The sequence below is a fragment of the Stenella coeruleoalba genome (assembly GCF_951394435.1).
Source record: "Stenella coeruleoalba genome assembly, chromosome: 2".
NCBI classification, from domain to species: Eukaryota; Metazoa; Chordata; class Mammalia; order Artiodactyla; family Delphinidae; genus Stenella; species Stenella coeruleoalba.
In genome coordinates, this window is record NC_137147.1 from 175,639,474 (window position 1) to 175,653,991 (window position 14,518).

Consider the following 14,518-nt stretch of genomic DNA (forward strand, 5'->3'; position numbering starts at 1 on the left):
CAAAGAGTAGCCCCTGCTCGCCGCAACTAGAGAAAGCCCGCGCACAAAAACAAAGACCCAATACAGCCAAAAATAAATAAATAAATATTTTGAAAAATGAAAGAAAAGGCAAGGCACTGACTGGGAGACTAAGTCTGCAAAACATACACAAAATAAAGGACTTATGTCCACAGTATATAATGAATTCTCAATATTAAGACAAGACAATTAAAATTAGGCAAAAAAATAAAAATAATAAAATTAGGCAAAAGATGTGAACATTTAAAAAACAAAAGTGTGCCTTTTCAGAACAAACACATCGTGGAAAGGATAAATAGATTGGTAAGCCTCTTTTGTGCCTTTCCCATGCTGCCCGGGGTCATCTTATTTAGCACTTGTTTCAAGTCATTTATCTGTACCTCTATGGTCAGGATTTCTGTCACTGTCTGTCTTCCAGGTTTGGCACACCACTGGGTGCTGGGCATAGGAGGTCTTCTGAATCTGATAATGCTTTTAAAAAAAAATTACTGTGGTAGAATAATTGTCTGCAAAGGCAACCACATCCTTATTCCTGGAACCTGTGGACGTGGTACCTTATATGGCTAAAGAAACACTGCAGATGTGATTAAGAACTTGATATGTGGACATTATCCTGGAAAACCTAGGTGGACCCCGTGTCATCACCCGGGACCTTAAAGAGGGGAGAAGACAAGTCAGAGTCAGAGAAGATGTGATGAAGGAGGCAGAGGCCTGAGACGTGCAAGGAAGGAGCATAGAATACACAAAGCCCCAAGAGTCTCCAAAAGGAACACGACCCTGCTAACCCCTTGGTTTTACCAGATAAGACCCGTTTCAGACTTCTGGCTTCCAGAACCGTAACAGGATAAACTCATGTTGTTTTACACCGTTTGTGGTGATCTGTTAGAGCAGCGGTAGGAAGTGGACACTGACATGGAATAGATGAAGCCGTAACCATCCGTAGTCTCGAAGTAAGCATGAGGGTCAGCCGTGGCCTGCCACTTTGGACATTTTGCTACAGGTTCAGATTCAATCCAAGGAAGTTGGTCAGGCAGTTTTTATCTGGAAAGCTCTCAGTAATTAGCTCGAATGTTCTAAATGTGACAGTATCTCTCTGCAGCAAGACTCACTTCAGAAACATGGCCCTTGGGACCACGAGATGCAGTTTTGGTTCGCTGAGTCCGTGTGACCAGTGCCTTCCCAATGTGCCTTATGGGGAGCATAGCGGGTGCCAATCTTTCTTAAAAAATGGGTAAGCCACTTTCTTCTCAGCTCCTTTTGGCCACTTTTCATAAGTGCTTGTGCCAGCTAACCAGTATGGTGCTGTGGAGAGCGGCGTTGGCAGTCACTCATAGTAGGGTGTCTGTTCTGTGTTGGGACTTGGCCCACAGGCTTTGGTCCATGATGGCAAGAGAACCCCAGTCCTGTTCCATACTAGATACTGGAGAAGAGCTGTCCTAACACGCAGGTGCCGGTTTCAGACTGAAGCAGCAAGAGGGCCAGGCTCCCCAGCTTGGCAGGACATCCCCAGTATGAGTGAGCACTTGGGGAGGACCCCTCTCTCCAGGGGATCAGAAACCTGTTTCGTTTCTGCCATTAAGTTGCACTTGGTGATGCTTGTCAAGAAGCAGCTGATTACTCACTAACCATGTATTTATTCTTCCACATTCATTGGTTCTCTAGCCCGGCTGTGCACTGGAATAGCACAAGGCATTATTTAAACAATACTGATGCCTGGACCCCACCCCATTCCAGTTAAACCATAATCTCTGGGGTCAGATCATAGGGAAAAAACTATACACACACACAGACACACAGACACACACACACACACACACACACACACATCTGTCCTCAGTTGCTAGCACAGAGTTCCTGAAACCCTTGTAACTGAAACAGGAGGGAAGGGGGCAGGGCACAACCTTTAAAAGAATGACATAGCCCGAGGACACGACGTAAACTGATTAGAACCAAACAGGTCCAAGATGGTGGATGAGTCGACTTCCACTAGACCTTGAGTCTCAGTAAACGCTCACTGTAACACGTCAGCAAGCTAAATGACACACCCACAGGCGCCATGACAGTTCCAAGGCTGACCATAAAGGTCAAAAAGTGGGCGGTGGCCCAATTCCTGGAAATCCCCGCCCCTTCTCCAAAATAGCTGGAATACTCCTCCCACTCATTAGCCCGTGAAATTACCCAGCCCTATATAAAGACAGAGAACCCCATACCCTGGTGTTGCTCTTGCCTTCTGAGATGGCCCACACTCTGTGGAGTGTGTTTCTCTCTAAATAAATCCACTTCTTACCTATCACTTTGTCTCTCACTGAATTCTCTCTGCGATGAGACATCAAGAACCTGAGCTTCATTAAGTCCTGAGACCAGGTGTGCGACCTAAGTTAGAAGAATGTGGGTTCAAGTCCCAATCTGGATGGCACGGTTTCACAACTTCCTAAGTGTGAGACCCCCCCCCCCCAGAAGCATCTCTTGCTCTCATATTCATCTCTGACCCCCGTCTCTGACACAGGGCTCCTAAAATCCTTGTAAATTCCTAAGTGACAAGAGGACTGGGCGCATCTTTTGTTCCACTGAGGCGACTCTGGGTGAGCTCCTGGATGGGGGCTGGTCACCAAAAAGATCAAGCTTGGAATTTTCAGCCCTAACCCCACATCCTCCAGAGAAGGGAGAGGGGCTAGAAATGGAGCTAATGTTCCATCGTGCCTAGTGACGAAGCGTCCGCAGAATCCCAGTAGCAGAGGGTTCAGACAGCTTCCCAGGGTGTGGGACAAACATCTGTATGGAGAGGGTGTCATGCCCCAACTCCACAGGGACAGAAGCTCCCGACCTTGGGACCTTCCCAGGCCTCACCCAACTTCCACGCTGGTTTCCCAGCCTCCGCTCTCGTCCCTTCCGACCCATTATCTTCACTGCGGCCAGAGTGAGCTTTCTAAACCGCAAATCTGAAAGCTGCCTCGCTGGTAAAACTCTTGGAAGTTCCCTATCATTCTGAAAATGAAGCGTCGATGCCACCCAGTGTTCCGCATGGCCCTTCATGACTTTGTCATTGTTTAGTCCTTGGGCGTCTTCTCTGAAAGCTTCCAGCCTCCACACCTAATTGACCTGTTTTCAGACCGTTAAGGCTTCTCACTGGCCGCATGTGGCTCTCCCCACAAGCCAGCCCGATGCTTTTTTCCTGGTTGGCTTCCACTCTTCCTCTTGCTCAGCTGGGCCACATTTCAGAGGAAGACTTTCGTCACGGTCTCCACCGCCTCCAATCTGGGTGAGAGGTCCTTCCCCTGATAGAGCCCTTTTATTTCAGCACTTGTCACAGTTTTCTCACGCCCCTTGTCTCCTTACAAGACGATGAAGTCAAGGAGGCAGAACTGCCCGTGTTTATCGTCTTTGTGTCACTTAGCACCGAAGACCTAGTACGGATGGGTGGGTAGATGAATGAATGAATAATACTAATACTAAACAAACTAGTAAGAATAGTACCAATGACTAGTAACTAACAAAATAGAATTCTATTGTTACAACTGAGGTAGAACTCTAGGATAGAAAGGTAGGAATAATTTATTACCAGAATAAGTTGGGTCCATTGGAAAATGGAATCCAAGTGGATTCCGAAATGGAAACTCTGGATGAATTTCTTTTTCTTTTTTTTTTTTTTATTTGAAAGTGGTACACGTTCATTAAACAACATTTAGGAAATTATCCTAAGTAGGAAAAATTAAGTCACCTATGGTTTCATGCTCAAATACCAAACATATTACAATGTTGGTGTATTTCTTTCTAACCAAAAGGACTACAGCTAACATTTGAGACTCCCGAATTCTCACGGTAACCCCATATGGCACAGAGAGATTCAGTAACTGGCCCCAGGTCACAGAGCTGGTTAGATGGTAGAGTTGGGAGATGAACTCGGCATGTTGGCTTCAAAGCCCTCCCTGTACCTTTCTAGTCATTCTAAACTGCAGCTACCTAGACGTTCTGCATTGAGGAAAAGCTATTTTACTTTCGCTTAATTTATCGTGTTATTTTCTGTCTTTCACAGAATGATTTTTTAGTGGTGTACAGGGTTCCTCTTGTTACCACACATAATCTATAAAACAAAGATGAAAACTTTAATGAAAACTGCCCTAGGGCCGTACGGATACTGTCCAGCATCTTTACTGTCCAGCATCTTTCGTGTGTTGCCTTATTGCCCGGAAGGTAATAGGCAGTTTGTGGAAATCTTAGCATGATGCTTCTCAACAAGAACACAAATAAATCCTGTAAGTGAAAACTACCCCAACAGGTGCATCGCAGAGAATTTTGTGACTTGCTGGTCAAAGTGCCACATACATTAGGCTTCTCACTACTGCCATTTCTGGCATGAGAAGGGATTTCTAAAGGGGTTCTCAGAAGGCATGAGGTCAAAATGTTCTTAAATTCAGAGAAGTGGAAATTAAATTCCTCTCTACCTTTCTATCTCATGAGAAAAACAGCTTTCTTCGTTCTGATACCTATCAAGGAAGGAAAGTATTGATCTCGTTCAGCGATTTTACTGACTTTGGATTTTGTACTTAGCAAGAATAATTGCTAGAAATCAGTGGTTCCTAACTTTTTAAGGGTCATAAGTTCAGATTTCTGGATGTACTTAATCAAGATACTGGGTGACAGAAAAGGTCAAGTCCTTTCCTAAGTTAAAAATCTAGGCGTAAAAGCATGACCGACTCCTTTTTTTTCTTTACCATTAACATATGCATAGAAAGAAAGCAGTAGAGGATGAGGAAGGAAAGAAGAGAGGGAGGAAGAGAGGGCAGGGGAGGGAGAGGTGTGGAGATAGTAAAGGAGACAGACAGACAGACAGGGCCAGGTAATGTGGAAATTTAGGGAAAGCTGCTGGTGGTGGGAGCCTGCTGGCTGTTCAACAAAGTCCCTCCTCTTAGTTAAGTGAGCTGGGGCCAGATAGCCACCTATGGCCCTAAGGAGAGTATGGACCTTTTCTAACTCAAGGAGAGCTGCCCCTCCCAATAATCCTTAGCACGTAGAACTGCTAGTAGAGAAAGAGGTGAAGAAATTTTTACAGGAGGCACGGAAGCCTTCTTTGATGGGCAAGGAACTCCAGAAGAAAAGGCAGTGATGGGAGAAGGCCAAGGCCATCCTGGGGTCTAATGGTGGTGAAGGAAAGCTAGCCTGTGGCAGACTGTGCTGAGGCTGGAAACAGCCTGCGGCCTGCCATCTTGGTCTTGTAGGTACTCTCCACGATGGACGAATGACGTGTCATCTTGGGAGTCCACCCTGGGTACCACTGTAGCTGTTGCTGACACTGCAGAGTGTCTGAGGATGTAGAGTCAGTTTTCCACTGGGAAGCCCTGAGAGTTGAAAAGCTGGGGTCCTTCGTTCAACTTGCTGGAAGTAGGAGTTGAGAAGGAGCTGGGAGAGAATGCAGCGAGGGAAGGCGCCGCACCTTCTAGAACGTGGAGAAAAGCAACAGGAGAGAAAAGGAGGCCACAGACCAGAGAACGCTTGGCCTGTTGGAGCAGTGACCTTCCAAATCCTGGGAATAGCACCAACGACACCATCTTCCGTGCCCTGTTTTTCTTCCGAGTCGAAAGCATCTCACCCTTTCTTTTCGTGGGGCTGGGTTGAGACCCCAGGAGGAGGTACGGAGGTAGAACTGACCCGCTGGGGGTGAAGGAGCACAGGCGCATCGCATGCCATTTTCCAACTTGGCAAGTCATGAAATCGAAGAATGTCAGAACCAAAAGGCACCTTGGAGACCACAGGGCCCAGCACCCCTCCTTTCCTCGTTCATACTGTCCTCGGATCTCACACCCATCCCCTGAGGCCGTGGGGGAAATCCAGGCCCACAGAGGTGTGTGCTTTGCCACTGCCTCGGGGTGGCTGAGATGTGAGAAGTAGCCCAGACGCCTCCAGCTCCCCACAGTGGTGTCGGCTTGGGTGGAGGAGGCCGCTAAGGAAACACTGCAGATGCACCTTTCGAGAGGCCCTCGTCTGGGGAATTCCCCGGCGGTCCAGTGGTGAGGGCTCCGAGATTTCACTGCCGAGGTCGTGGGTACGATCCCTGGCTGGGGAACTAAGATCCCACAAGCCACGAGGTGCAGCCCCCAAAAAAGAAAATGTACAGTTAATCAGCCTGTTCTGGAGGCTGATTACCACGGATTACCACTCCATCCCAGCAGACTGAAAAGTCAACAGTTCTTCTGAGATCCCTAAGGGTGGGAGGCAGGGACACAGGACAAACTGCTGCCCCCAAGATTGGAGAGACAGCTTCTGGGAGCAGAGACTCACGCGTGGTAACCTCCATGGGAGCCAGCGCTCAGGCAGGAACCCCTGGACCGCAATTCACAAAGCCCTGGAGGCTACATGTAAACAAGACCCAGAGTCAGGAGCCCAGTCACAGGGTCTCCCACGCTTTTGTGAGTTCTACCCTCAGGAGCGCAGTCAGGTTCCCACAGTAGAGAGCAGAGAAAAATCCCCTCGTGCTTCTGGTAGAGGGAGGGGAAGAGGAATCATTTCTGAAAAACGCCAGACGTTCTGTGCTTCTTAACAAGGTCTGTCCTCAGCAGAAACTAGTCAACCAGAGCCTAAGCAGCTGGGCTACGGTCAGAGCCTGGGCTACGGTCAGAGCTTAACTAATCTGGGGAAAAGAAATACCTGGCTCCAGCCCCCGTTAGCCATCCTGTTCACATTTGTGAGCTCACGGTCCAGAGGCGCAGGATCACTGAAAGACTGAGGCCGGATCACAGGACCCCGCAATGCCTCCCGCCCCACACGCCTCACCACCACATGACCAAAGGCCTACTTACAGCAGTTCCTTTCACCCAGGACATCATGTCTGGCTATCAGGAAAAAACTACAAGGCATTCCAAAAGGCCAAAAACATGCCTGGGAAAGATACCGCAAGCATCAGAGCCAGACGTGGCAGGGACGGTGGAATGATCAGGCATGGGATTCGAAACAACTCTGATTAATATGCTAAGGGCTCAAATGGACAAAGCAGACAGCACGTGAGAACAGACAGGCGATGTAAGCAGAGATGGAAATCCTAAGAAAGAACCGAGAAGAATCAAAAACGCTGCAACAGAAATGAAGGATGTCTTTGATGGGCTTGTTGGTAGACTGGACGTGGCTGAGGAAAGAATCTCTGAGCTTGAGGATACAGCAGTGGAAACCTCAGAGACCCCCCTAAACCTGAAAAGCAAAGAGAACAAAGATGGAAAAAACAGAACGGAACATCCGAGGACTGTGGGAAAACTACAGAGAGTATAACATATGTGTAATGGGAGAACCAGAAGGAGAAGAGAGGAAGAAATGGAAGAAATACTTGAAACAATAATGACTGGGGATTTCCGCAAGTCAAAAGCAGGTGCTAACCCACAGGTCCAAGAAGCTCAGAGAACACCAAACAGGATAAATGCCCCTAAAATGGCATCTTGGCAAATCATTCTCAAACTACAGAAAATCAAAGATGAAAAGAGCCGGAGAGGAAAAATTACCTTACCTGTAGAAGAACAAAGGACCAAACAGTAAATGAGAACAGCAATTTCCCTATGTCTTTGCCAGCACTGAAATATAACCATTCTTTTTCATCCCCGACAATCTGAAAGGTAGAAAAAAATCTCACTGTAGATTTAATGTTCCTTTATTTAACCAGGAGTGGGGCTACATATCTTTTCATATGTTTATGGGCCGTTTATATTTTTCCACAAATAGCTCATTCATATCCTTTTTCCTTTATCCATCTTTTTAAACAATGATTTGTAGGTGTCCTTTATAAAAGCACGGATAGAACCTGTCATTTATTAAGAATTTTTACTTTGGGCACTTTAATCTCATTTAATCCTCACAACAGGCCTATGAGAGATACTCCCCTCTGCTTATATTCCATTGCCTAGTTTGTTGTCTATTGTTCAGACTGCAAATACTTTACCCAGTTTAGTTTTTAGCATTCAGCTTAATTTATGGTATTTTCTCCTTTATAGACACAAAATTTTTATGGGGTCTACTATTTAAAATTTTCCCTTATGGCCTTACGGCTACCTTGCTTAGAAAGTCTTCCCAATTCCAACATTACATAAGTATCTTCCTATAACCTTTTCACTTTTAGCTTTATAACTTTTGGGAAAAAATATTTAGCTTTCTAATTCATTTAGAATAAAATGCATACAGGATGTCTACACGGGCAGACTTCATTCCCTGGTGGTCTCTTCAGCAAATATGCAACCCATTTCTCCTGAGCTGTCCACAGACAGTGGAGCATCTGAATGGGGCAAAGGAATGGTCCAGGAATCCTGCACGCCCACAGCTCCTGGGCCTGAAGTCTCTACATTTGGGAGGCATTGAACTTAAGCGGCCTCTTCATTGTAAGTGCTGGTCTTTACTCTGTTTGACAACAACTCTGCCCGAGAACAAGACTTCTCCAAGCTGTACGGCCAAGGCAGAGAGCCAAAGGCCAAGACCGCAGTCTGGATGGATCAGGAGAGGCACACCCCGGCCCGCGGGGCAAACAGCAGGTGTAGGAGTCTCTGGCAACTTGACCCATACTGGAGAGATTTCAGGAGAAAACACTGGATGTACTAAAAGTCACTAAGAGGGGATGCGGTGGTAGCTTTGAAGGGCAGGTTCTCAGAGAATTTGCCAATCTCATTCATGTGTCTGTAGCATGACCACGCTGCACTCTGGCAAAAATGGTCAGCTCATTAAAAAAAAAAAAAAAAAAAGCTGGAGTCTTAAATATCTCCCTATAAAGTTGCACTTGTAGGTGTTTTTTTGAGACCCTCAGCCAGCACTGTCCTGCTGAAATGATGTCTACACCACTGTCCAGAGTGTAGGGCCCAAGCTGCGGCAGAGGGCCCTCTTCCTGAGGGGGCTTCTTGCTCACTTTTCCTAATTTCCTGGCTGCCCCATCCAAGCTTCCCTTGGATTCGATACTAGTGAATCCTGGAGCTCTGTCCTCAGCCATTTTCTTGTCGCTCTTAACCTGAAACCCACTGACCCTTACGGAATCTATGGGTGGGTTTGAGAGAGGGCATCCACAACCCTCACCTCCACTCCCACAATGGCACCAGGCACAAATGCAATAAATAGGCAGGGGCATTTCTTCTAGAAAGAGCGTCCGCCGTACATGTCTGATATGGCGTGGAGTCTCTTACGCCTCCCCAGCCTCCACTCCCAGTTGAGAACACTGTTCTCAGTTCTCTGCAGGCCTTCTCATGCCCTGCCCTTGAGGCAGACAATCCCCAAATCTACTCCCACACTCTCCTGAGATCCAGATCCCTACAGCCAAATACTCTCTGGAAATCCCCCCACAGATGCCTCACAGATACCTTAACCTTAACAATCCGAAACGAAACACACCACCTTTCCCCCAAATCCACTTCTCCTGTTTTCTGTCTCTAGAAATGACATCACCACACACTCTGTCTGTTGCCTAAGCCAGAAAGCTGGGAGTCATCCTGTTTGGAGCTCTCCCACACTCCTCACATCTAATAAATCACCAAATCCCATGGACTCCAGGGGTGGAAGCAGCTGTGGCACGCAATGCACAATGCAGAGTGTGGTGGCGTATCCAGGGTTTAAGAGCACAACTTCTGGAACCAGGCTATCTGGGTCTACTCCTTGCCAACATGTGTCTTTTACTCACTTAACATCTCTGTGCCTTAGTTTCTTCATTTTCAAAATGTAGATAATAATAATACCTTGGGAATTCCCCGGCAGTCCAGTGGTTAGGACTCCGTGCTTCCACTGCAGGGGGCATGGGTTCGATCCCTGGTCAGGGAACCAAGATCCCACAAGCCTCACAGTGCAGCCATAAAAACAAATAAAATAAAATAATAATTTTATAATATTTTATAATAATACCTTCACCATGTGGGGGGAAGAATGTCCACATAATTGTGAAAATTAAAGACTTAATACATATTAAAATTATGAGTGATGCCTGGCCCTTAGTAACTGTTCTTTAAGTGTTTCCTAATGTTAGGATTACCCCAAGTATCATCCTTTCTCTCCTAGATCTTACAAGAGCCTCCTAACTTTCTCTTTGCCATGACCTTGTAGTCAGAGGCATCATCCTGAAAGGTGATTCTGGTCAGTGTACCTTTCCATGGATTCTCATCGTTGTTAAGATCAAGTCCCAAACCTTTCAAGTTGCTTGCTCACAAGGTCATTCACAATCTGTCTCCTACTTATATACTTGCTTGTTCTTTCACCACCTTCCCATCCATGCTCTGCCCTCCATCCATATACAAATCCACATCCTTTCAGTTTCTGAACTGACCATGCACCATCTCACTTCTGGGGCTAAGGCACCTGTTGTTCTTTCTGCCTTGTTCTCTGGCACTCCATTCTCCATGCCTTCTTTTCCACTGCCTAGCTGGTAGCTAGTCATCTTTCAGAACTTGTTTCTTCTGTGCCAGAGCCTGGCAGTGAATATTTCACATTTGAAATTATTTCAAAATCATAAGAGTAATATCTTACTAGATATGTCTCATACACACAGCATTTAACCAAATCTGATAATTTTGCATCATTCCTAGAGAATTTAGTCCATTAATTTGTAATATAAAACACAGTCACTGATATTTGGGGTTTAAATCTGCTATCTTGTATTTTCTGCTTGTTTTACCTGTTCTATGTTTTTCCTTACTTTTCTCGTTTCTTTCTGATTCACTAAACATTCCTCTCTTCCAGTTTGGGTGGCATATCATGTGTTTCTGTTCTTTTAAAGGCTTGCCTTAGAAATTAAAACATGCATATTTATTAATATTAATATTAATTAATTAATTAATATTAATATTATCATTTTCTCAGGGTATATGCCCAGGAGTGGGATTGCTGGGTCATATGGTAGTTCTATTTGTAGTTTTTTAAGGAACCTCCATACTGTTCTCCACAGTGGCTGTATCAATTTACATTCCCACCAACAGTGCCAAAGGGTTCCCTTTTCTCCACACCCTCTCCAGCATTTATTGTTTGTAGATTTTTTTGATGATGGCCATTCTGACCGGTGTGAGATGATACCTCATTGTAGTTTTGATTTGCATTTCTCTAATAGTGATGTTGAGCATCCTTTCATGTGCCTCTTGGCCATCTGTATGTCTTCTTTGCTAAAATGTCTATTTAGGTCTTCTGCCCATTTTCGGATTGGGTTGTTTGTTTTTTTGATATTGAACTTCATGGGCTGTTTGTATATTTTGGAGATTAATCTTTTGTCCGTTGCTTCATTTGCAAATATTTTCTCCCATTCTGAGGGTTGTCTTTTCATCTTGTTTATGGTTTTCTTTGCTGTGCAAAAGCTTTTAGGTTTCATTAGGTCTCATAGTTTATTTTTGTTTTTATTTTCATTACTCTAGGAGGTGGGTCAAAAAAGACCACTTGCTGTGGTTTACGTCAAAGAGTGTTTTTACTATGTTTTACTCTAAGAGTTTTATAGTGTCTGGTCTTACATTCAGGTCTTTAATCCATTTGGAGTTCATTTTTGTGTATGGTGTTAGGTAGTGTTCTAATTTCACTCTTTTACATGTAGCTGTCCAGTTTTCCCAGCACCACTTATTGAAGAGGCTGTCTTTTCTCCATTGTATGTTCTTGCCTCCTTTGTCATAAATTAGGTGACCATATGTGTGAGGGCTTATCTCTGGGCTTTCTATCCTGTACCATTGATCTATATTTCTGTTTTTGTGCCAGTACCATACTGTCTTGATTACTGTAGCTTTGTAGTCCAGTCAGGGAGCGTGATTCCTCCAGCTCTGTTCTTCTTTCTCAAGATTGTTTTGGCTATCAGGGTCTTTTGTTGTTTCCATACATATTTTTAACTTATTTGTTCTAATTCTGTGAAGAATGCCACTGGTAATTTGGTAGGGATTGCATTGAATCTTTAGATTGCTTTGGGTAGTATAGTACTTTCACAATATTGATTCTAAGCTCTCTATTTTGTTCCATTGGTCTATCTGCCTTTCTCAAAAATTTAAGGCACTCCAATGCCTTGTCCCTCTTGGTCACCCTTTAAACCTGGTATTTTATTTTCCTGATACAAGCAATAAACAGCCATTCTGTTAGCACAGGTTCATGACTGGAATTTTCACTCCCTCTTATTTTTTTTCTTCTAGGTATTCCATTTACCTTACTGTGAGCCAAACCCTGCACACATGTGACTCAGCTAGTATTTCTAAATGTTTTATAGTTGGAGAATATTTTTCAGATACTTAGTCTGCTGTACTTTGTGCTCTTTCTAGTCAGCAAATTCCAAAACTTTTCTCTCCTTACATTGACCATTGCTATTCATGTCTTTGAAACTGCTCCCATCATATTAACATAAGCTCTCTCACAGTATCACAGCATTCCTCTCGCTGTCTCTATGTATTAACTGTCTTCCTCAATCTCCAGTGCATGCCATAAGGCTTGCTGGGAGAGAAAGTTGGCTGGAAGATCCTTTTCCAAGTGACATCTACCAGATGGTTGATGAAATTGCCTGTGCTCTGCTGCCGGTCCTCCAGGGTAAAAATTTTGCATTTTTTGGCCACAGGTATTTAATCTCTGTTTTGAAAGACATTTGGGGGAGTTTCTTCCACCACAAATCTATGGTTAATGTTGTCCTTTGTGTCTTGTGGGACGCATGCCTTTGTTTTGGTTACACTGCTTCACCACTGCTTGAAAGAATGATTGATTCAATATGGTTATAGCTGTTCTCAGATGAGAAAGTCAGACCAAAAGAAGCCCTGCAGTAGGGACCAAAAAGATAGAAATGTCAGGTGGTGAGATTAACTGAAATCTGTTTTTCAGGAGTGTGTAAATCCTAGGCTCCGCTTGGTATCTTCTCCTTTGAAAACAGTCCCAGCATGTTGGGTAATTTTAACCAGCCACAGCTCTTACAAATGGCCTGTGTAGTCTTCTTACCTTTTATCCTTTTAGGAAAAAAAAAAAATCAAGACTTGTAAAATCAAGACTCTAGGCAGCAACTTATATTCCATTTATTTTTAAAATTTAAAAAGGATATAAATAGTATATGTTTCTTAAGCTAAGTTATAGAATTGTACGGTTAGGTCATGAATTCTGGAGTTCTGTCTGCCTCCTACTCCGTTCGAACTTGGGCAACTTCCTTAGGCTTCTAAATTAAGTTTCCTTCTCTGTAAAGCTGGAATAATAATGGTTCCCATTTGTGAGGATTAAATGGATAGTAATCATAAGTTACTTGGTATTATGGTAAGGACTCAATAATTTTGGCTACTATATTATATATATTGGGTTGGCCAAACGTGCCTTCAGTTTTTAAGTTAAAATAAAAGACACATTTTTCATTTTCACCAAGAACTGTATTGAACAACGTATTCACCCTTTTGTTCCACTACCTTCTACTATTTTTCAGGCAACTTCATAATTCCATCTTCCTAAAACTTTTTGAGCAAAGAACTGTTCCAGGTGCCTTTTACAGTCTTCCAGGGAATTGAAATTTTTTCCATTAAGAGAATTTTGTAAAGACCTAAATAAACAGAAATATGAAGGTGCGATGTCTGGTGAATACAGCAGTTGAATCAGAACTTCCCAGCCAAGCTCTAACAGTTTTTGCCTGCTCATCACAGAAACCTGTGGTCTTGCGTTATACTAATGGAAGATTATACGTTTTCTGTTGACTAATTCTGGACGCTTTTTGGTGAGTGCTGCTTTTAGTTGATCTAACTGGGAGCAGTACTTGTTGGAATTAATGTTTGGTTTTCCGGAAGGAGCTCATAATAGAGGACTCCCTTCCAATCCCACCATATACACAACATCACCTTCTTTGGATGAAGACCGGACTTTGTTGTGGTTGGTGGTGGTTCACTTCACTTGCCCCACGATCTCTTCCATTCCACATTATTGTACAGTAACCACTTTTCATCGCTCGTCACAATTTGTTTTAAAAACGGAACGTTTTCATTACGTTTAAGGAGAGAATCGCATGAGGAACTATGGTCAAGGAGATTTTTGTCGCTTAACTTCTGTGGAACCTAAACATCGAAGTGATTCACATAACTAAGCTGGTGCAAATGATTTTCAACGTTTGATTTGGGTATTTTTGAGTATGTCGGCTATCTCCCGCGTGGTATGACGTTGACTATTCTCATTTATTGTTTCGATTTGATCGCTGTTAACTTCAACTGGTCTACCTGACTGTGGAGCATCGTCCAGCGAGAAATCTCCAGCATGAAACCACTTTTGACACGTTCGATCAGTCACAGCACCTTCTCCATACACTGCGCAAATCCTTCGGGGCATTTCAGTTGAGCTTTTACCTTTCTTGAAATAATAAAGCATAATATGCCGAAAATGTTGCTTTTTTCTTCCACCTTCAATATTAAAATGGCTAGACAAAAATTCACCAATTTTGATGTCTTTTTTAAATGCACACTGATATGACAGCTGTCACATGCAATCTAACAAGATTGTTTTTAATGAAGTTAAAGACAACCAAGTGCTGCTAGAGCCATCTTATGGGAAAAAATGAACAAATTTATTGGCTAACGCAATATTTATAGAT